At 35.1% G+C, this 24,197-nt stretch overlaps 1 protein-coding gene across 12 annotated transcripts in view; it reads right to left on the reverse strand.

Annotated features, from left to right (window-relative positions):
- Nucleotides 1-24,197, reverse strand: part of SOX5 (SRY-box transcription factor 5) — a 1,001,956-nt gene that overhangs the window by 843,877 nt on the left and 133,882 nt on the right. For 7 of the 12 annotated variants that reach the window (XM_041735832.1, XM_041735829.1, XM_041735827.1 and 4 more), the window contains one exon: nt 9,590-9,671. The exons of the other annotated variants lie outside the window; for them this stretch is intronic. The gene's annotated coding sequence lies outside the window, so the exon portion shown is untranslated. The remainder of the gene's footprint in view (nt 1-9,589; nt 9,672-24,197) is intronic. 12 annotated transcript variants of the gene reach the window in all.

The raw sequence follows: 24,197 nt of genomic DNA on the forward strand, positions 1-24,197 counted from the left end.
TTTTTAATTTTTTATTTATTTATGATAGGCACACAGTGAGAGAGAGAGAAGCAGAGACATAGGCAGAGGGAGAAGCAGGCTCCATGCACCGGGAGCCCGACGTGGGATTCGATCCCGGGTCTCCAGGATTGCGCCCCGGGCCAAAGGCAGGCGCCAAACCGCTGCGCCACCCAGGGATCCCTAGTGAAGGACTTTTAACAGTTTTTCACCCATAAAAAAATGCTTTGTAGAATGAATGATTGTATCATCTCAGGATCTTGAGAAGATAGAAATTCTTCTTACCTACAACTTACTAAAGATATTACTTAATGTCCAAAGTGCCAGCCATCATTGAACAAAAATAACAAATTGTTACTATGGAGATACATTCAACTCCAAACACAAAAGGAGTAACAAATACATACTAGGATGTATGCCTTCATGGTATCTAAATATTTAATAAGCGTTATGTAGATCCAGGTTTTGTGGAGCCACAGGGCTTATGCAATTTTAGAAAGAGAATACAAATTAAAATGATTAGTTTAACATGAAAGTAAATACTTACAATGCAAAAGTCCCCAAAAATTACTACTTCAAAATGCTAAGAAAAATTTTTAAAAATCACAAAATCTAGAAAATAACCCCATGATATTCATATTAATTAGCTCCCTGACTATACCTCTCTAAAGCTGTCTTCCCCTTACAGTTATTGGCTGCGTACTCTCTTTGTAAATATCATTTTCTGTGGAGAAAACAGAAAGAAAATCCATCCTTTTATCAAGCATATTTAATAAAATTTGTTTTCAACTATTCATAACTGGGATTGAGAAAACATGCAATTGCACACACATACAGCAGTACGTGCAGCGTATATCATTGCTACAAGTTTGTGTCCTAAAAATACAGATATTTGAGAAATTCTATTTCTGTAATATCCATCAAAAATGAAAAAAACCAATGCGTTAATAACAGTATAAACTGCATTAGTCTTTAAATTCCTAGCAGGAAAGAACTTCTACTGGGACTGTGCATTGATAAAACCATACACTCTGTTTATAATATTATATATCTAATAACAACAAAGGTTTTCCAAAGAGTAGCTTGTGATTCTATAGGTTTCAAACCTAGACTTACTCTTGCATCCTCATTCATCATTTTTCAGTGTTGTACATATGTCCATAGCACACTGTGGCCTCTGGCCCCTGGGCTCCAATGTGGCCTCTGTGTGCCAAATGTCTAGTGAATTGGCAAAGTGGAACATCATCAATAGCTTCACTATACACAGAAGTATTTGCAAACAATATAACTCTATCCCACTTAATTTAAAATAATTGTATCACCACCTTGATTCCTCCTTTGGTGGACTGTACCCCAGATCAAAACAAAGCCTTGGCCTCTCTAATTTCACCACAAAACAGAAAAGGAATGGAAAGATGTTAAAGTGGAGGCACTGGTCACAAATGCTCACAACTAAAATAGCTTACTTAGCAAATTTTACGATATATGTGATCATGTGAACACATTGCCTACAGTTTCTTCCCAAACCTGAGCCAGAACTCAGAAATGAAGGGCCCTGATGCTCTGTTTTGCCTCTGATGAAATAATTTACTCCTTTTCTGGCTGGAAAAAAAAATGTTTTTTTAAATAACAAGTATCAGATACTTGTCAACAATTGTGATTATAAACATTAAAGGAATTTTATTTTAAGACACAGTAAGTCCAATTGTAGTAAACAATAATTGGGCAGTTCAGTGAAAATTCTTTAAAAACGGTGTTTAGAACAAATTTTGTTCTTGGAATTATAAAACTGTTAGTACCAATTTTCTAAAAAAACCAAAGACCTTCTGCATCTAAAGCAGAAACGAAATATGGAATTAAACAAATTTTTTAGATGGCCATATATTTCAGCAGCTAAAATACAAGATAGTAGTTGAGAAGAGCATGCTGAGTTAGCTATTGGCAGGAAGACTGTGGAAAGATATATTTGGAAACTTCTTTCCAAAGACCCTATGGAAATAAATAAGAGAAGGAAATAATTCTGAAATTTAAGTTTGATGGAATTTTCTCCTGTGCTTAATCTCAGAAACATAAAAATTACAATCTTATAATACATTGTCTCTAAAAAATACAGAGCTTACTTTTTTGTGTAAATAAAAAATTTACATTTCTCCATTAAATTTCTTATAAATTTCTCCATTAAACAATATAGTAAATAAAAATATTCTATGTCCCAGTAATGTGGGAAATTTTTCTGTAATTTTTTCTTTTTTAATTTAAACTCAATTTAGTTAACATGTAGTATATTATTAGTTTCAGAGGTAGAATACAGTGATTCATCAGTTGCTTATAACATCCAATACTCACTCACTATATCACATGCCCTCCTTAATGCCCATCACCCACTGACCCCATCCCCCTAACCCCCTCCCCTCCAGTAACACCCAGTTTGTTTCCGATAGTTAAGAGTCTCTTATGGTTTGCCTCCCTCTGTTTTTATCTTATTTTCCTTCCATTCCCTTATGCTCATCTATTTTGCTTCTTAAATTTCACATATGAGTGAAATCATATGCTTTTGTCTTTCTCTGATTGACTTATTTCACTGGGCATAAAACTCTCTAGTTCCATCCACATAGTATTTTTAAAAATAGTGTTTTCATATTCAGTTCATTCACTTGAATTATCTTCGATTATGCAGTAGAAAGATACCAATGCTTTGTACCCATATTGACTAAAAAGATAAAATAAACTTTCAATCTAATTACCAGTTCCTAAGAAATCCAGTCCGTAATTCAACATACTCATGAAAATAACTAAGCTTACTCAAGTTTTAAAATTCCCAAACCATTCATTAAGAGTTTAAAGGAAAAAATGGTCTTAGATTTAGGAATCAAATTCCAGCTGAGACTTTGTGGAGATTAAATAGCCCAATCTCTGAAGTGGGTTGCATGACCTGCTTATTTTCATATCTTTCCATTTCATTTCTTTTCTTCCTTCCTCCTTCTTTTCTTTCTTGAAACCAGAGGAACTGGGTAGCCTTGCCACAAAAACCATTAGCAAATGAAATGTAAATTATAAAAAGTATTTCAAGACATCAAGTTTGTGAAGGAGGGTCGAAAAAGAATGAAAACATTCTGGAAAATTGCTGAGGAACAACAAAGCTAAGACCAAAACAGAAGCCCCCAAAAGTCAGCAGAAGCAGTCATTAATGAACAAGATCAATTATAGTCAAATCAAAGTCAACAGGGAACACTCAAACTCATTCCAATGTATATAACAACAGATGTAATTTGGACCTGTCAAATCTAGCTTCTTTTACTTTTCTGGTAACAAAACCTGACAAAATGCTTCATTGTCATATTATTACTACCCCAGATATATCATAATTTCTGTTGATAATGCAGAATAAAACCACCCACACTGTATACACATATAACACACATACACACACACACACACACACACACACGCGTAGATACACACATTTTGATGAGTATTTTGCAAGTTGTAGATTTGCCGTAAGCTCAAAAAAAGGTAATGTAACAGAGCTGAAACATATTACCAAACAAAATATTTTTTAAAAACTTAATGGAAAATGACTTATAAATGGTCACTGTCTAAAACAGGTCAACACAGTATGGTCTATAGTCAAAATTTAGCTCACCACCTATAAAATAAGAATGATTTAATGAACAAACATTTATAATCAATTTGAGAATTGAAGACATTAATTATGAAATGTCTCCCCCACCAAAAAATTTCAATTTTTCTCATTATTAGACTACTATTATAAAAACTTTCCTCAATTATTATTATTAGATTTTGAAATATGCCAATAAATTTTGTGGAAATTTTTTTTTTCTTTCTTAAAGTACTTATATAATATCCTCAATTTTGCCTCCTAGTCTACAACAACTAAAATATTTACTATCTGGTACTTATCAGAAAAAGTTTGCCAACACCTGGTCTAAAAACAATCTGATCTACAAAACTGTTTTAGTCCTACTTATTTGTAGCTTTTATAATATATATGTGTATGCATTTAGAGTATATAACATAACTATTCACATAAAAGATTTTTAACTACCTTCTAATGCTTTCTAAATCATAAAGGGCCATAATAACTATCCCCTGAAAACAGATTCCTAGGCAGAGCTACCAATAATGGATGGCATTGATCTCACCTCAGAATAAAACAGAAAGAAGGTACTAATTTTACCCAATAACTTAATTTTAAAAAAATAAAATTATAAAACCCAGTGCTAGCTGGGGCATAAGCAAGAAAACCCATTTCTACATTAACTGTAGCAGTGTTACGTGGCACAATCCACCTGGAAAGGAATATGGTAATAAATAACAAAATCCATTAAAACACCTTGATACAGTTAAATACACTTTCTGTAAATCCAAAAATATGAAAACATACACACGCATAAAGATGTCCAATAGACTGTTACTTATGATTATAACCGCCCTTACCATTTGCTGAGTTTTAGAAATGAGAAAGCTAGGCACTACCCTTTCCTTCTTACCAGTAGAAAATCATTCCTCTCCCTTAGTCTTCCTTTTCTTTCCCTCTTCATCTCTGCAGCTACTGTCTTGGACTAAGAACCTGCTATTTCTCATTTGGAGGCTGGATCGACAAAGTGAGGCCTAAGTTTATCCAATTTGAAAAAAAAAGAGGTAAAAAATGTGAATACGACATTTGCATCACCAATGCCACTCAATGTTAAGAGTACGTTAAGAAAAGCATAATACAGGTAGATTAGTAATATAGAAAGAGAAAATGGTCATAACTAAATTTAAAAACATACTTTTTATAAATTCTGTAAAAACGTATGACCATGGGAACACATTTTAGAGTCCCTACTCATGCTAGAGGTCCATGCAAGCCAAGAGTTTTTCATTTAAGCTTTATTTCAGCTCCTTGGTATATCTGGCTTCTTATCAAACCCTCAATTCCTAAGGTTAGTGATTTCTAAGCCATCCATCAAATCATACTGCTGAAGATTAATTTTTCTAAAATGAAATTCTAAACACTTTTCTTCACTACTTGAAAAACTTCCTTGCCAATAGTATAATTGGCACAAATCCCTCCATGATATCACCTCCACCTACTTCTCCAACCTCATTCTCTGTTGTTCCAGACATGCTGCATTATTTACAGTTCCTCATAATGTTATTTCAATCCTCCCATACCTTAGCAGATGCTCTTTCCTCTTACTAAAATACATTTTCTTCTCTTTTCCAGCTAACAGATTTCTACTCATGCTTCTTCTATCCCAGCTTACCTGTTAAAGCCTTCCCAGATCTTACAATAGAGTTGATAGCAAGCTCATTGGCTAACTTGGCTGCAGTACTGCACATACCACCTGTTAGAAGGACCCATTCACTGTGTATTTTCCCTGATATTTTAAAAGCTCATTCAGGGCAGAGATCTTGTTCTAGCCATCTTTCCTCAAATGCCTGCATTAAGTAAGTAAGTACCTAGTAATCCTTGGTTGAAAAAAATGAATGAAAAAGGAGAAGCAAGTATGACAAAAGGTTATTTTTGTTGCTCTCAGTTATTGATATGTTAGCAATTTTTACCTTTATTTTAAGATACTTTGTTATGTGGCTCTATTTGTTTTATAATAGGAAATCTAATTTAAAATAAAACATTTATTTGAACCTTACTCTAATTTTCATTAGATGTGCTATCTAATTCTCTTAAAACTCTGCACACCTGTGCCAGGCTTATTTATATGGCCAAGAGTCTGCTTTACTTGAAATCATATTTAGATCCCTATATACAATTAGCTAAATAAATATCATTAGTGCAGCTTCATTAAAGTGTATTTTTCTCAAATATTTCTCAGTACACAAATTTCTCAGTAAGTGAGCATCTACTAGAGTTTGGCAAGAAAAATCTTATAATGGACTTATTTTTGTAGGTATATATTTCAAGCAGCAACTGAAAGGGATAATAATTTTTTTGCCATCTGGAATAAAACAGTGATAAATACTACAAGATTCAAATTATGTTTATATGCATGAAGCCATGTTTCTGAATCACTATTATAATTCCTATCTCCCACCTAGGATGCACTAAAGAATTGTTTTTAAAAGGAAAAAATCCAAAATAATCTGATAATTCCCCTAAATATAATCCTCACTGAAGCTGAACATATTTTATCCTTTTTCAGTAAAGCTATCATTACCATTATCCAGCAAATGCCTGCAGAGACTTTATAGCACACATTTACCCTTTTACTTTTGTATGACTTAAATATGTTGTTTTATTACACATTGTTTAAATATGCTCTACATGAAGCAGCCCACATACACACAGCACATTTAGATATGAATACAAGTTAAAAGCACCAAAATGCAAACCACAGGCCATAGGAATAATATCACCATTTTCATTGCTTCAGAGCCATTTGAATCCTGGTTGAACTTAAACCCTAGTTCAGTTATGAATTCATTTTCTAACCTATGTTATAATGGCATTATATTGGACCTCTCCACAAACATGTTCCTATTTCTCCATTGTGTAAGGTGTTATTCTCAGTCCATGTGATGACAGACCTTTTGGCTAACTATGAGCTTTTTTCCAGGATGGACCCATGCCTCAACCAGGCTGGTTTGGTTGTTTAAAGGAAAGACAGTACACTCATTGCATAAGTCTGCATGCAAGATTCATCTGAGATAAAGTGTAGTATAGCAGGAAGAATACAAGCTTTAGAGTTACACAGTTAGGGAATCCCTGCAATAGCATTTTAAAGTCTGTGTGAAATTGAGGTCATTGAACCCTGGTGTTATGGGTTGAATTGTGCAAGCCCCCTCCCAAATTCATATGTTGAAGTCCTAACTCCCAGTACATCAGAAAGTCACATTTGAAAATAAGGTCATTGTTATAATTAGTTAAGATGAGGTCATTAGTGTGGGCCTTAATCCAATATGATTGATGTCCTTATTTTTTTTTAAAAAAAAAGCAAATTTGGACATAGAGATAGACACTCATAGAAAAAAGATGATGTGAAGAAACAGGGAGAAGAGCCATCTACAAGCCAAGAAGAGGAAATAAATTCTTCCCTCACAGCTCACAGAAAGAACCAATGCTGCCAACACCTTGATTTTGGACTTTGACCTTCCAGAAATGTGACATAATAAATTTCTATTGTTTAAGAGTCAATCTGCAGTCCTTTGGGTTTCCCAAACTCTAGGGGATATATTCAGGTTGTCTAACTTGTTACCACCCTGTAGTATTTTGTTATGGCAGCCCTAGCAGACTAATACACCTGGTTTCCTCAAATACCAAATCCTTAATGTAAAGGATGTAGTGCCATTAAAAAGATTAAAAAACACATTAGAGGTACTCAAAATAGGGTAGGGAATATTTTTTTATCATTTAAGATAGAATATTTGAAGAATTTATTTCATACCCTTAAATCTTGTTTCTTTCCCAATTCAGGTAGCCATGTTGTCATACTCTGTACTCATAGCATTAGAAAATTATTAGCAGACAGGAGAAGCATGGGGGTGGAGGTGGCAAGGGAGGTGTTGATTAAAGTATTAGTTTTTGAGCTTCAAAAGCCTAAGGTCTCCTTGGGAATCTGTAATGACTCCATGACTACAGAAGACCTAGAAGAGACTGTCCTATGTATTAACTAAGCTTAGAGTACTTTTACCCTCTGGGTAAAAAATAAGGTGATCAAAACATCTATAAACATTAGTGGACCAGAGGTAATTTGAGGTGGGGTGACTCCATCTTTACCCTCCCCTCATCACCTCAACTCATCCTAGTGATGTCGGAATAAACAGACATTAGATGGGAAGATTCAAATGAGTTATCTCCATTAAACAGGTATGAAATTCCAAAGTAAAGGGCCAGATCAAATTCCAGATTTAAAAAACAAAACCAAAACAAAACAAAACACGAGACTGGTCAGATGGCTCTAAAACCTACAAGATAATGTAAAGGATCAAAACAATAGAGATTAAGAGAAGCTTTACAAAGAGATTCTTGATTGCGCTGCTACTTTATGGTAAGCCCCACCTCCCCACCACCTACCCAAGCTAAAGGGCTGGAAGATACTATCTTTTCTCTTTCCAATATTTAGAGAGGCTTCAAAGGAACAAGTTAGACAACCTGAATATGTCCCCTAGAGTTTGGGAAACCCAAAGGACTGCAGATTGACTCTTACCTTGGAAATCTAGAGGACGAAAGGGTCAGACTAGGAGCAGCTCTGTAATCTGAGAAGCACCTGCACTCTTCCTGCCCACAGAAGTTCTAAGATGCATGCTTTCACGAAGCAAGTGTGGGCCACATGTGAGAGAGCCGGCTTGAAGACCAAGATGACCATCTGGAAGTATCACTGATATACCAGATGGAAGTTCATGTAGAATGGAATATCTGAAAATCAAAAGCTCCACTGGAAAGTAAATAGCTAGAGAAGCCCATGTCAGGGGAGGTGAAGCCAGATGGGTCTAGCAGGGAAGCCACCAAAGTCCTCCCAAAGTGGCCGAGTATCCAAGTGAGTTTAAACATTGCCAGGCCCCAGAATGCATGAAGCCAGCTTAACATAGGACCGTTTCAAGTAAAAAAACATTCCTAAGCCATGTATCTCCTCTTCTTTCCCATGCTCCAATCACTTAAGGTTTAGCAATAGCTAGCAACTGGGAGAGGAGGTGACAGATAAAAAAAGAAAAAACTCCACACCCTTTCCCAATGCAATTTTTGGTCCAACCCAAAAATGGGCCCCAGATGGGGGAGACGAGATGATGGATATTAAATTAACTTTCAAGCTATGATTATGGTCTGAGATTAGACATTCTAATTTCTGAATGAACTATGTTTGGAATCTAAAGTGCCAAAAAGATTTTTTTTTTAATCTAAGAGTAGTCCTATTAGGGATGGAGCCTGCCTGAGACCTACTTTTTTTTCCTAAAGGCAAGGGAATATCCACCACCCTTTCTCAATTCATTTTAAAGAAACAACAAGAAAAACAAATAAATTATGTTTAGATGGATTTCCTAAGTTTACTTTTCCAAAGTACTGTTGCAGAGAGAAACCCCAAATATAATGGTGGAAGAAAATGGTAGAGGGGAAAGGCTCCTCTTTCTTGGATATAGTTTGGATCTTAGAGATGGCCAGGCAGATGGACCTGAGAGCCTTGTAAAGGACCCCATACAATAGGATGATATAAGAGCAAAGCAAGTATCATGAGCTTCAGAGTGGCATGCAAGGAGCAAAGAACTTCATCTCACCACAGAGTTTCTTCTGATTCAGCAGGAATGACAGCATGCCCTGATATGCCCAGGAGGTACCTGGAAGAAGCTTAGAGAAGAAAAGCAGAAGATCCTCAAAGGAAGATCAAGGTATGCCTCAGCAGTTAGTCACAAGTACTGACAAGGGATAGGAAAAAATCTGTGGCTAATGAAGGAATGGCAGCCAAGTGAACAGTGTCACCCCTCAAGAGCTTGGTATGTCATAACCTTACCTAGAACTTAGATGCAACTTCAGATTGCTTCCACGTGGTTAAATGGAAAATCAAAACGTAATTTAGATTTACCTATAGAAGAATGAAGTTACCAGTCTTGCACATTTAGTGTGTAGACAGAGACATACCTGCCACATAAGGGTAAGTTTGTCCAAGGTTTCTAAGGATCCTCTTGAAGTATGTCTTTACACTGCAGACTGATTAAAAAGCCTAGAAGAGAATTAGAACTAAGTCATTTAGAGGCAGATTCACTGTGTAAAGAGTTCAACTCTCAAATATTAGCCATTGGGGACATACCAATGGATCGTGATAAACTGAACTTAACAGAATACAAAGCATTTACTAGTATAGAACCCAGGACTTCCATCTAGACATCAGCAGAAAAAAAGAAAATACAAAGGAAAGAAAATAGAAATCAGTTTCTTTAGTTTGTTTTTTTAATCAAATGTTCCAAATTCCAGAACACATAGAAAAGTGAAGGCACGGTAGGAAATTTAAGGTTCCCATCCTAGAAAGGTAGAATTTTTTAAAGTATCAAATATGTTTTTACTGAAAGAAGAAGAATAAATTAAAATAGGGCATTAGATTGTGACAGGAGTGCTACTTTAGAGAAAGTATTCAAGGAAAACCTCTTTAAGGTTTTCCTTAAATATTCCTGAATATTCCTTGAATATTTAAGCAGAGAACAGGATGAAGTAAGTAAACCAGAGGGAGGAGCTTTCCCAACAGAGGGAATAGCAAGTACAAAGGCCCTGTGGTGAGAGCTTGCTAAGCAGTCCAGGGACACCAAAACGGCCACTGTAGCTTCAGCATGATGTGGAAGGGAGAGAGAAGTAGGACATGAATGAGGTTGGAAAGGGCCAAGGAAAGGCTTTGGATTTTAATCTAGGAGCTGGTAGAGGGCTGTCTTTTTAATTAAACAATTTAGTTTGAGATAATTGTAGACTCACAGGCAATTGTAAGAGATACGCTCCTGCACCCTTTGCTTCATTTCCCCCAGTGGTAACATCTTGTAAAACTATAGTATAATATCAAAACCAAGATATTGACATTGATACAATCAAGATAGATCTTTCCTTACCATAAGACTCTCTCAGATTGTCTTTCTATAGCAATAACCATTTCCCTCCCATCCTACCTCTTCCATAAACAGTGGAAATCACTAAATTAACTTACAATTTCTGTAACTTTGTCATGTCAAAAATATTACATAAATGAAATCATATAGTCAACATAATTCTCTGGAGATTTATCCAGGTTAGAGTATCAACAATTATCTCATTTTTATTGCTGAGTAGTGTGTTCTATGGAATGGATCATTTAACTATTCATCCATTGAAGGACAATGTGCTGTTTCCAGTTTGAAGTTATTATGAACAAAGTTGCTATAAGCATATGCATATGGGTTTTTTTTAAAGATTTTATTTATTTATTCATGAGAGGCACACAGAGAGAGAAAGACAGAGACACAGGCAGAGGGAGAAGCAGGCTCCATGCAGGGAGCCCGATGTGGAACTTGATCCCAGGACACTGGGATCACGCCCTGAGCCACACAGGCATCCCTGCATATAGGTTTTTATGTGAACAAAAAGTTTTCCTTTCTCTGGGATAAATGCCCAGGAGAGCAATTTCTGGGTTGTACTGGAGCTGTATGTTAAATTTTCTTTAAAAATCTGCCAAACTATTTTGCAGAATGGTTGTGACATTTTATATCCCCATCAGCAATGCATGAGTGAGCCAGTTTCTATGCATCCTTGCCAGCATTTGGTGTTGTCATTATTTTTTTAATTTTAGTCATTCTGCTTTTCTCTAATGATTGGTGACGATTAGTGATGCTGAACATCTCTCATGTACTTATTTGCTATCTGTGTATATCTTCTCCCATAAAATGTTTTTTTTCATGCCTTTTGTTCATTTTCTAATTGAATTTGTTAACTATAGATTGAGAGCTTATATTCCTAATACTAGTCATTTTTCAGATACATGGTTTACAAATATTTTCTCCCAGTCTATAGCTTGTTTTTTTATCTTCATAAAAGAGTCTTTCACAGAGCAAAACGTTCTTAGGTTTGATAAAATCCAATTTATCAATCTTTCCTTTAATGGATTTGGTCGTGGTAGAAAATGCAAAAATGCACTGCCTAACCCTAGATCCCCAAAACTTGCCATTTTTTTTCTTAAAAATTTTATAATTTTAGATTTTACGTTTAAATTCATGACATATATTGAGTTAATTTTTATATAAACGTAGACTTAGATAACATTATTATTTTTTTTTTTTTGCCTATGAATGTCTAATTGTTCTAACATCATTTGTTGAGAAGACTGTATTTCTATCAAACTGGTTCTGCAACTTTGTCAAAAATTAATTAAATAAATTTGTGTTGGTCAATTTCTGGATTCTCCATTCTCCAATTCTCCATTGGATTCTCCAATGATATATGTGCCTATCCCTCTACCAAGATCAAGGAGTCTAGATTACTGTAGCTATATAATAAATCTAGAAATTGAATGGGTTAATCCCTGTCACTTCATTTTTTTTAATTCAAATTCATTATAGCTATTCTGATTCCTTTACCTTTTCATGTAAATTTTAGGATAATTTCATCTACATGTACAAAAAAGTCTTGCTGAAAAGTGGATAGGAATTATGTTGCTACTGTATGTCAGTTTGGGGGAACTGACATCTTTGTAATGGTGAGTCTTCCAGTCCATGAACATGGTATATCTATATTTAGATATTTCTGGATTTTAGCATTAGTCTTATACATGATTTGTTATATTTCTACCTAGGAATTTAACTTTTTAGTAACTGTAAATGGCATTGTATTTTTAATCTTGTTGTCCAGGTGTTCATTGTTATTTAAAAAAAAATTGATTTTTGTATGTTTATCTTTTATCCCACTACTTTTCTGAACTCATACTTATTAGATTGACAAGTACGTTTTCTACGTTTCTTGGGATTTTCTACATAAACAAAAATCTCACCTGAAAATAGGGACAGTTTTATTTCTTCCTTTCTAATCTCTATGCTTTTTAATTTCCTTTTTTTTTAATTTTTATTTATTTATGATAGTCACAGAGAGAGAGAGAGAGAGGCAGAGACACAGGCAGAGGGAGAAGCAGGCTCCATGCACCGGGAGCCCGACGTGGGATTCGATCCCGGGTCTCCAGGATCGTGCCCTGGGCCAAAGGCAGGCACCAAACTGCTGCGCCACCCAGGGATCCCTTAATTTCCTTTTTTTAATATATGGGCTAGAAATTCTAGCAATATATTGGATAAGAGTAGTGAGTATACACATTTTTTTACCTACTTCCTTATCTAAGGGGAAACAATTCAATTTTTCATAATTAAATGTAATGTTAGTTGTAGACTGTTATGCATTTTTATAGATGTTCTATATCAACTTGAGGAAGTTCCCTATTCCTATTTATCTGAGAGCTATTATAATGAATGGGTATTAAATTTTGTCAAATGCTTTTTCTGTATGAAATGATGGAATCAAGTGACATTTCTTCTTTAGCCTATTACATGATGGATCACACTAATAGTTTTTCAAGAATAAATTCTATTGATCATGAGATATAGGTCATTTTATATGGGTTCTATTTGCTAATGTTTTGTTAAGGATTTTTGTGTCTGTGTTCATGAGGTTTATTTGTGTCTGGGTTTTTTTTTTTTTTTTTTTTTTTTTTTTTTTTTGGTACTTACTGTCTTTGTTGGATTTTAGTATCTGGACAACACTACCAAAAAATAAATGGTTTTCTGGAGGAGGCTATAGAGTTGGCAGTACTTCTCTAAGTGTCTGTTAGAACTCTCAGGTGAACCCATCTGGGACCAGATTATTCTTTTTGAAATTATAAAAATTTTCTGTTCAATATCATTATTAATTATAGGGATATTCAAATTATCTATTTAATATTAGGTGAGTTATGGCAGCTTATGTTTTCTGAGCAATTGGTCCATTTCTTCTAAGTTGTCAAATGTGTGTGTATAGAGCTGCTTGTAGCATCCCCATATTATCCTTTTGATGTCTGCAGTGTGTGCAGTGATCACTTTTTTTCCTTCCTCATATTGATAATTTATGTCTTTTCTCTTTATTCTTTGTTAGTTTTGCAGAAGTTTGTCAATTTCATCAGTTTCAAAAAGTCATATTTTTTTCACTGATTGTTTTTCTGCTTTCAATTTTATTGGCATTTGTTCTTAACATACTATTTCCTTTCTTCTGCTTTCTTTGGGTCTATTCAGTTTATTTTTTTATAGGTTCTTGAAATGGGAGGTTAGATTACTGATTTGAGGTTTTTCCTTTTTTCTAATGTATATATTTAGTGCTTTTTTTTTAATTTAGTGCTTTGATTCCTCTTAGCACTACTTTATCTGTGACCCACATATTCTGATGTTGTATTTTTATTTTCATTCATTTCAATGTATTTTTATGTTCTTTGAGACTGCTTTTCTGGCCTATGGATTATTATTTATATTCAGTATGTTGCTGAATTTCCAAGTGCTCAGAGATTTTCATGTTATTTTTTTCACTTCTAATTTGATTCCATGGTGGTCAAAGAATACATTCCAAAAAACTTTAATTCTTTTTAAATGTGTTGAGACTTGTTTTCTGATCCAGGATATAGTCTCTCTTGATATATATATCTTAGTCACATGACAAGAATATGTGTTTTGCTGCTGATGGGTGGAATTGTTTCTCTTTTTTTTTTTAAACTTTATTTATTTATTTACTCATGAGAGAGAGAGAGAGAGAGAGAGAGAGAGAGGCAGAGATACAGGCAGAGGGAGAAGCAGGCTCCATGCAGGAAGCCGGATGTGGGACTACATCCTGGGACTGGGGGATCATGCCGTGGGCTGAAGGCGGCGCTAAACCACTGGGCCACCGGGGCTGCCCCTGCCTAGTTTTCTAACAACTGATGATGTAGAGGTAATTAAATCTTCAACTATATTTGTGAATTTGTCTATTCCTCTTTTCAAATCTGTCAATTTTTACTCCATGTGTTTTAATTCAGTAATTTAAGGCATACATATTTAGGATTGCCATGTCTTTTTGATGGAACTCTTTAATTTTTATAGAATAATACCCCCTAGCATTGATATTTTTTCTTTTGTTCTCCAGACTACTATATCTGATAATAGTATAGCAACTACTGCCTCTTTTAATTTAGTTTTCATTATATATCTTTATTTATCATTTTACTTTCACCTGCCTATATCATTATATTTGAAGAGAATTTCTTATAAACAGCATATAGTTAGGTCCTATTTTTAATACACTCTGACAGTCTTTCAATTGTTGTATTTAGTCCATTTATATTTAATATAATTATTGATATGTTAGGACTGAATTCTGCAATTTCATTTTTTGTTTTCTGCTTTCCTCTATTTATCACTTCTTTTTTCTGCCTTCAACAATTTTTATAATTCAACTATGATTTATATGCAGTATTTTTGACTGTTTATTTGTACAGCTTTTTTAGTTGTTGCTTTAGGTATGACATTATATATACATAACTCATAGTCTGATGATATCATCATTTTACTACTTTGGGCTAAGTATGTCATGAATTGTTCCCTACTAAATATTTCTGGAAAAATGTGAGATTGATAAATCAAAAATATGAAAATCAAAATAAATGTACTATCTGAGATACTGTTTAGTCTTCTCCCCACGTTTTCTTATTTCCCTCCACCTAAAACTATGCATGTATTCATATCTCCACTAAAAAGATAACTAAGAAATGAATTGAGATTAGTTGGGGTTGGAGGGGGAGGAGAACCTGACTTTAATTTGAAACACCAAGATTTCTGGCATTTGATATATACTCTTGGATAGACAACTTTAAAGGTAATTTCTAAGAGAATGTGTTTTCTAATGAATTAAAATTAAGAGAAATCAGAAAAATTTTTGAAGTCTGAACAAAATTTTTCCCTAATGTCAAGGATGTGGACCATCAGCAATTCATAGTCTGTTAAAACTGTGAGTAGGTTTAACAGTTATTTAGACTGTTGTTCTATTTTATAGAAAATGGTTTTCAGAGAGATGAAGATAACTTGTACGAGGTCACAGGTGAGTCAGTGATACAGCTGAACCTAAAACTGAGGTCTAATGATATGGAACTACCAAATGAAGAATAAAAATATTAAATTTGTATCTAAAGTGTATCAAAAGTCTGCTTGAGAATGGAGTTATGCTTCATTTCCTTAAGAAAGGCAAATTAAGAACATGGCAGATGGAATATGATCACTCATCTACATTGGAATTTAACCAGGACACTGGGGTTTAAACTTACCCACATGCCAAAAATAGCAATTGATAGCAAATAAATAGTCCAACCATTGATACTATTGCAGACACTGACCCACAAGAGGTTCCAAACGTGAAACTGTAAAACTGTAAGAGCTAGCATGTCCTTTTCCATTGTGTATCAGTAAGCTTTATCCCATCTATTCAGGCTTCTCCAAAGTGGCAAATTTGAAGGACACCGGCATAGTTTCCACATTATGTAGTTCTTACTCACTTTAGATGTAAAAACACTTGAGTGCTTGCAAAAGGAACTGTCCTCAATCCCAAAATATTTTTTATACTCCTTGATTCATTTTATGAAGGATCAAAACTCTAGCTTGTAGCTGAGTATCAGACTTCCTCTTTTAGTCATGAAATCATCTATGATCCAAACTGTAGAAAAAATTCTCGCTCTACATCTCCCATTTATATTCACAGTCAGATACTATAATTAAATAATAGAGTTTCATTTACTTGGGCTCAAATCCATTAATTTTTTTTCTTATTTTTACTCATCTCTTTTCTCTGAAATGTATCCCAGTATTATTATTATCCTTGAGCACACAAATACACAGACTGTGAATCTATAATGAGATCTTCCTATTTTTTTTTAGAATAGATTTTGCTTTGATTAAATGTCTACATTGCCTTTACTTAGATGCTTTCCAAATTTGAAAAAATACCTGATCCTATTGAAAAAATAGTCAACCTTTAACAGATGACCTCCTAGCCAAATATATGTATTATATTTGCTCCAGGGAAAAACTGGTTCACAAGCTTACTTGGTTTCCTTGACCTGATGCCAGCAGAGAGTGAAAGTGCTAATGCTCTGCATCGAAGTGAAAATTCAAATGCCCTTCCGTTCCAGCCCAGTGGATTAGCCAAATGATGGAGAACTGTTAGGATCATGTACAGGGAGAGCCACCTACTTTCTTCTCAACCAGTAGTGCCACATGTGATGAGAAGCAGCACAAGAAGGAGTAAAGGTGCTAAATACTGCAACAGAGAAGTATCTACATTGGAAAGAAAAACTAAGCTATCCAGCTGTCACTGCATCCACCTCTTTAACCGGAGAGAACTACTACCACACTCCTAGACTTTTTCACAAGAGAAGAGGAAGCTTGCAAAATTTGTATTCACACGTCCAATGTTGTGCTCTCACTGCATGCCTATGAAACTCCCTTGTCAACAGAGCTTTTACCCTTGCCTTTTTCTCTTTTTCAGGATTTCTACTCCAAATCCCCAGCACACTTAGAGTAGTGATCTCAGAGGCATTTCTATAGCTGATGCAAATTATATTTCTTTGTTTGCCTCCCGGAGATGGGGTGGGAAAGATAAAGAAGTGTAAAAGCCCCAAAGTGGCAGCTAAAACCAAAACAGCTGATGAAAGCTCATAACATTTTTCACTAGTTTACTGTGTAAATGCCCCCTGCTAATTTAGAAAAGCCTTTGTGGCTTTTAACATTAAAAAGTAAAATAGATGTACTTCTATGCTGATGTGCATGGACTGAAGATGAAGTTATACTTTACCAGTGAAAAATCAGTAATTGAACAGATATAATACCTTCAATATAGCCTATGAACTGTTGATAAGAGGGCAATTTATAATACATTTTTCATTGTTAATAGCCAACATTTCTACATAGGAAGACTTGTTTCCCGTTCCAGTTGTAGTACCATCATGTATCAAATGTAAACTATAAAATAACTGACCTAGTTTGGATATGATAGCACATACTATTTTAATGCTTTTTACAACACAAAGCTATTATTCCTGACTAGAAGCAAAAATCCTCATAATACACCAAATTCTATATCAGTGAACAAAAAGCAATCTTAAATTAACCCCTCAGCTGATACAGTAAAGACTGAAGAGATAAGTACAGTAAGAACTACATACCAATCTGTGGATTAAGCTGGTATACTTTGTTCATCCTATAGCTCTTAGCCCAAGCTGAAAGTGCAGAGTAAAACAGTCTTCAGGCCACCTCTATGAATAAGATGAAATTCCTGGTCTTCATATTAATGTCACAGACAGTTCACCCCATCTCTGAGCACTAAGTCAAATTAAATAAATATATTGTTGAGCAATACCAGTAACGTACTTTGTTAGATGATGTGAAGAAAACAAAGTCATTAAAACTTATTAATAAAGAAGCTGTGATCTAACTACTTCAAAGTTAGAAAAGTCATTAGCAGAGAAAGAAGTAAAACAAGGAATGCATTCCAGAATGTCAGGAAAGGGGTTGTTACAAGAAAATATACATTTGTGTGTTCACATATAAAAAAATTAAATAGTACCTGAAGTACAATAATGTCAAAAATTATAGAACACTGAATTTAAACTGAAATTCTCTGGTCAGAAGAACAGGAAGACCTAGAGTTGCAGCAAAACAGTAGGTGGTCTCTCTAAGTACTGAAAGGGCAGGAAGAACCTGAAGAACAAGGCCTGCTGGCAGGCTCAAGCAAGAGCTGGGCAGGCCCTAGGTTTTGGAAGGAGCCAGAGATAACAGGACCCAAACACTTTCATCTAAGGAGCTCTAAGAATCAGGGTTTCTATATCCACAGTTCAGTCAATCCTGATTTATTCTCCCCAAGTGTCTGTCCACTGACATATCTTAGACTAGCCCTTGTAACATGCTCATGATTCTCTCCACTTTATATCCAGTCATCTCCAAAGGCAATGGAGGGAGACGTCAGTTGCCAACCCATTTGGACGACATCTGATATTTCTAAGTCATATGTAGTATCTTTGGAGCCCACAAAGACCCACGGAAGTATTTGAGTATGAAGATCTGAGTAAAGAAACATAGTGACTGAAACAGTATGTAATAATTTCAGATAATGGTTCCATTCCTGATTTGATTAAAAAAAGATACTGAGTATCTAAAGAGGATGGATGCTGAAGGTACACAAAATAAGGTCTATACAGTAAATGCTATTTTTATTTTGAGCATTGATATTCAAATACAGTTTTATAAAAATACTACAATAGAACAAAGTGTTTATCATAAAATCTGGACTTTATTCTGGGTAGAGTCTTCCTATTTGGGCGATCTTAGGCTTGTTACTTAATCTCTAAGCCCAGTTTTTATCTGTAAATTAGAAATAATACCAGAAAAATTGTTACTCAGCATCTCATTGAAAAACCACACTATTCTCAAACTTCACGGTTCAAGTGGGTTTGACCCACACTCCCTTTAGCTACAGTTTAGGGATGACTGTTCAGGCCTAAGTCATGACCTGGTAATGACTGGTAATGACCAGTTCTGGGAAGCCATGTGGGGATCCCCAACACCACAACAATTGCTAGATTGTGGTTACTGAGGGTCTTTCAGGTCAAAAGAGTCAACTAAGAGAAAAATAAAACGAAGAGATGGGAAAACAGAGTGAGAGATGGATGCCTGGACATATACTATGAGCTTAAAGGTTATTTTTTAATTAGGGTACCAGTATATTCCCTTTCTTATTCAACTATTTTGAGATAGGTTTTTGTCTAACCTACTACATGGAGTTTTTGTATTGGTATGCAAGGAAAAACTGAGATAACACCCATAAAGTATTTGTTACTCTTGGGCATAGAGCAAATGCTTAGTAAGTTATTTTTATGTCCAGAATGATAGATTATTTAAACTTCCCTTTCCAAGATGATTTAATTGAAAAACAATTTTCATGGGACTCATTAAGGTATCAAGGGTTTCTATTTTCAAGAAAGTCATAATCAATAATAGAAGATGTTAATAATAGCTCAAAGACATAGAAGAGAAGTCTCAAAAGGCAGCAGATAATTTGACCAACAAATGAATTAAAGACAAAGTGATACTTAAGTCTTCAGAGGGAAGAGAGAGAAAAGACCCTTGAGCTAGGCTGGTTACCAAAAGGCTTCACAGACATGATATTTCAGCTGAATTTTGAGGAACAGGAAAGATCTGGAGAGCTGGAGGGAAGAGCAGATAGCATTCCAGGCATGCATCTCAAAAAATATAAGTCGTGGTGCTAAAGACCAGGACACTCTTGGACCTATAATAGAGGGTTTTCAAGGAGAGCCAATGAAGAACTAGAAAAAACAGCTCAATGCAGATGACAAATCTAAAGGGCAAGTTTAATCATATTTTGCGATTAAAAGAAGTTGGTTTCACTGAGCTCATTTACAGGTACAATGGGATGACATTTGGTTGCTCATATAATTCTTAGTGAAATTTTTAAAAATAATAAAAATCAGAGGAATGTTTTGAAAGACATTTATAATCAAATAACACATATTTGGGGCACCTGGATGGCTCACTCAGTTAAGTATCCGACTCTTGATTTCAGCTCAGGTGATAATCTCAATCTCAGAGTTGTGAAATCAAGCCCCAAATCAGGCTCCATGCTGGGCATGAGAAATCTGCAAAGTTTCTTTCTCTCCCTATGCTCTTCCCTACTCATGTTCTCTTTCTATAAAACACACACACACACACACACACACACACACACACACACACCTTTGGATACATTATATCATATTGGCTTTTTCCTCCCTTATTTCTTATTCCAGCAGTAATTGTTCATTATTTTACTCACATTCTACACCCAAACCAATACACAAAAGCACCCTTGGACATAATGTAACAGTGTAGTTTTCTCATCAATATCCCTTCCTCAGCATGTAAGAGCTGTGCAGTTTGAGAGATTGACCCCAACCTCTGTGGTATTAAATTTAAAGCAACCATGGTAATCCCATCCTCCTTGCCAGTGACTGGTTGATGCCAGGAACCTATCCCTTTCAGTAGGTTGTCTTTTCATTTTGTTGATGGTTTCCTTTGCTGTGCAAAAGCTTTTTATTTTGGTGAGGTCTCAATAGTTTATTTTTGCTTTTGTTTCCCTTGTCTTAGGAGACATATCTAGAAAAATGTTGCTAAGGCTGATGTCAAAGAAATTACTGCCTATGTTCTCTTCTATAAGTTTTATGGTTTCAGGTCTCATATTCAGGTCTGTAATCCATTTTGAGTTTACTTTTGTGTATAGTGCAAGAAAGTGGTCCTGTAACATTCTTTTGCATGTAGCTGTACAGTTTTCCCGCATGATTTATTGAAGATATTGTCTTTTCTCCACTGAATATTCTTACCTCCTTTGTTGTAGAGTAATTGGCCATATAAGCATGGACTTTTTTTTTAAGATTTTATTTACTTTAGAAAGAGATAGAGCATGGGGGGAGAAGTGGAGAGAAACACAAGCAGATTCTGTGTTGAGCACAGAGCCCGAACTCATGATCATGAGATCAGACCTGAGCTGAAACCAAGAGTCAGGGGCTCAACAAACTGCACCAGCCAGGTGCCCCATGTTGGATTATTTCTGAACTCTCTATTTTGTTCCATTGATCTATGTGTCTGTTTTTGTGCCAGTTGCATACTGCTATGATTATTACAGCTTTGTAGTATATCTTGAAATTTGAAATTGTGATACCTCCAGCTTTGTTCTTTTTTCTCAACCTTTGGCTTTTAAAGGTTTGTTGTGGTTCCATACGAATTATAGGATTTGTTCTAGTTCTATAAAAATACTCAAAAAAAAAAAAAAAGAAAAATGCTCTTGGTATTTTAATAGAGATTGCATTAAATCTGTAGATTGCTTTGGGTAATATGGACATTTTAACAATATTAATTCTTCCAATCCACGAGCATGGAACATTCTAAGGCAAATCAAAACCACCATGAGATATCACCTTACACCTATCAGAATGGCTAGAATCTAAAAGACAAGAAATAACAAGTGTTGGCAAGGATGTGGAGAAAAAGGAACCCTCATGCACTGTTGATAGGAATATAAATTGGTGCAGCCATTCTGGAAAACTTACAAATTAAAAATATAAACACCATGCAATCTAGTAATTCCATTACTGAGTATTTACTCAAAGAAAAAGAAAACACTAATTCCAAAAAGTACATGCCCCTTTATGCTTATTCTAGGATTAACTAAGACAGCCAGTATATGGAAGCAGCCTAAGTATCCATTACTTGAATAGCCATTGATAGATAAATGGATAAAAAGATGTTGAGAGTGTGTGTGTGTGTGTGTGTGTGTGTGTGTGTGTGTGTATGAGATAGATTACTCATCTATAAAAGATGAGATCTTGCCATTTGTGAGAGCATGTATGGACCTAGAGGGTATTATGCTCAGTGAAATAAGTCAGACACAATAAGACAAATACCATATGATTGCAGTTATATACGGAATCTAAAAAAAAAAAAAACAAACGAATAAAAGAACAAACATAGCAGAATCAAATCTATAAATACAGAGAACAAACTGATGGTGGCCAGAGGGAAGGGGGTTGAGGGATGAGCAAAATGGATATAGAGGAGTGGGAGACACAGGTATCCAGATATGGAATGAGTAAGTCACAGGAATAAAAGGGACAGCACAGGAATATAATCAATATTATTGTAATAGTATGGTGACAGGTGATAGCTACACTTGTGGTGAATATAGTATAAACTTATTGAATCATTATCTTGAGCATCTGAAACTAATGTAACATTGTATGTCAACTATATTCAAATAAAAAAATAGAATAAAGCTGACATACAGAGGATGGCAGAGCTAAGGGAACTGCAGAGATAAGATGGTGAAAGCACTAGACAAAGTCAACCCAACAGTCCGCTCTACCTCGAGGGTCTGGCTATGTAAATTGTTATTTTTCTTTATTACTTAATCTGGTTAGACATTTTTTTCAAACATTACCCCAATTTAAGAAATACTTTAATAAAAAATAAATAAATACTCTAATGAGCCAGTACACTTGCATATCATTTGCAAATGACTGTGATCCAATAACACATCTAATTTCATGGCCCTCTGGTTATTCCTAGGGCCTCTAGAAGACCACAAACTAGGAATCAGGACAGGTAAACAGTTGGAATGGAGGATCTAGATGTACCAGAAAGCACTTGTCCAAGTGATTCATTTCAGATGAGCAGAATACCATCTTCCAAAAAGATGAGAGTAGTCGGTTGTCAGAGTCACTCAGATTGGTCCAGATATTCTTGCCAAAAAAGGGAACCCCAAAAGTATACATAACCAAGGTTCTAAAAGACACAAAAGCTTTAGATCCCACCATTCTACCCTTCCTCTTTCCTCCTACACAACTGCTAAGTAGGGGCATTCTAATCCCTGCTTATATTAATGAAGAGATCCTTATAGATGAGGCTCTGCCTATAAAGGATTTTCTGAACAAGTGGATGCTGTAGAGACTCTCTAACTTTCTATGTTTGTTTGTTTGTTTTTGCCAAACAATGCTTTGTGGTACAGTCTCAAGGAGTACAATTATCCATTTAAACCAACTATGAAATAGGATATACGCAGTAAAATTATGATATTTTGCTAGTATTTGAGTGTTTAACTAGAGAAATATATAAATAATATCATTTATATGACAACTTCTGAGGAAATGATATTTACCACAGTAGATACACATTGGTAAATGGTGATCAAAATGAAGCAATCATACTAAAAAATAAAAGTAGAATTCCATGCATAAGAGCCTATAAATACAGTATCTTGTAGCAGATAGATCACTATTAGCCAAAAGAGAGCTAAATATGAATATAAACTGTGAAAGAAGATTTTGCCCACAGCATTAAGCAAAAAAGATACTAATTTCAGAAACATTTTTAATGTATCCACTATAGTTCATAGCTAGAAGATGATATTCTTCTATGGCTGAAATGTGGTTCTTTTTTTTTTTTTTTTTTTTTAAGATGTTATTTACTTATTCATGAGAGACAGAGAGAGAGAGAGGCAGAGACACAGGCAGAGGGAGAAGCAGGCTCCATGCAGGGAGCCCAACGTGGGACTCGATCCCGGGTCTCCAGGATCAGGCCCTGGGCTGAAGGCAGCGCTAAACTGCTGAGCCACCCGGGCTGCCCCTGAAATGTGGTTCTTTATAATCTTAGAACTTCTGACAGACATCACCTATATTAGGACCAATTTAGATACTTTTGTTTTGACATGAAATTTGATAGTCCAAAATTAATAGTTGAATACTAAAAGTGAAAATTCTCAGCACATCCGATAGCACTGTCTATTTAGGCCTATAAATAATAACCACGCCAGTAGCAATGAACATACCTAGTGTTTAGAAAACAAAAAGTAGCTGAAGAAGTGGATGATGGCAGAATAGATACAAAATGTGCCTAGAACATCTTGACATGCCACATGCCAAGGACGCTATCAAAGATGACTACAGTTATGTCAAAAGTACTCAGGGCCAACCTGAAGAGGTTTCCATTAGACAAAGGTGAGACAATATGAGGCTTCAAAAAGACTAGGAATTTCAATAGATCAAATTCATCAAATATACTTAAATTCATGAGTTCATGATGATATTTAAAAGAAATTACTTGGTTACTTCCTGAGGATGACAGGAAGCTGCTCTAAGTGGTAAAATATTCTCTTTTCAAGGTCA

The sequence above is a fragment of the Vulpes lagopus genome, chromosome 21, assembly GCF_018345385.1.
Source record: "Vulpes lagopus strain Blue_001 chromosome 21, ASM1834538v1, whole genome shotgun sequence".
In the NCBI taxonomy this organism is placed as follows: Eukaryota; Metazoa; Chordata; class Mammalia; order Carnivora; family Canidae; genus Vulpes; species Vulpes lagopus.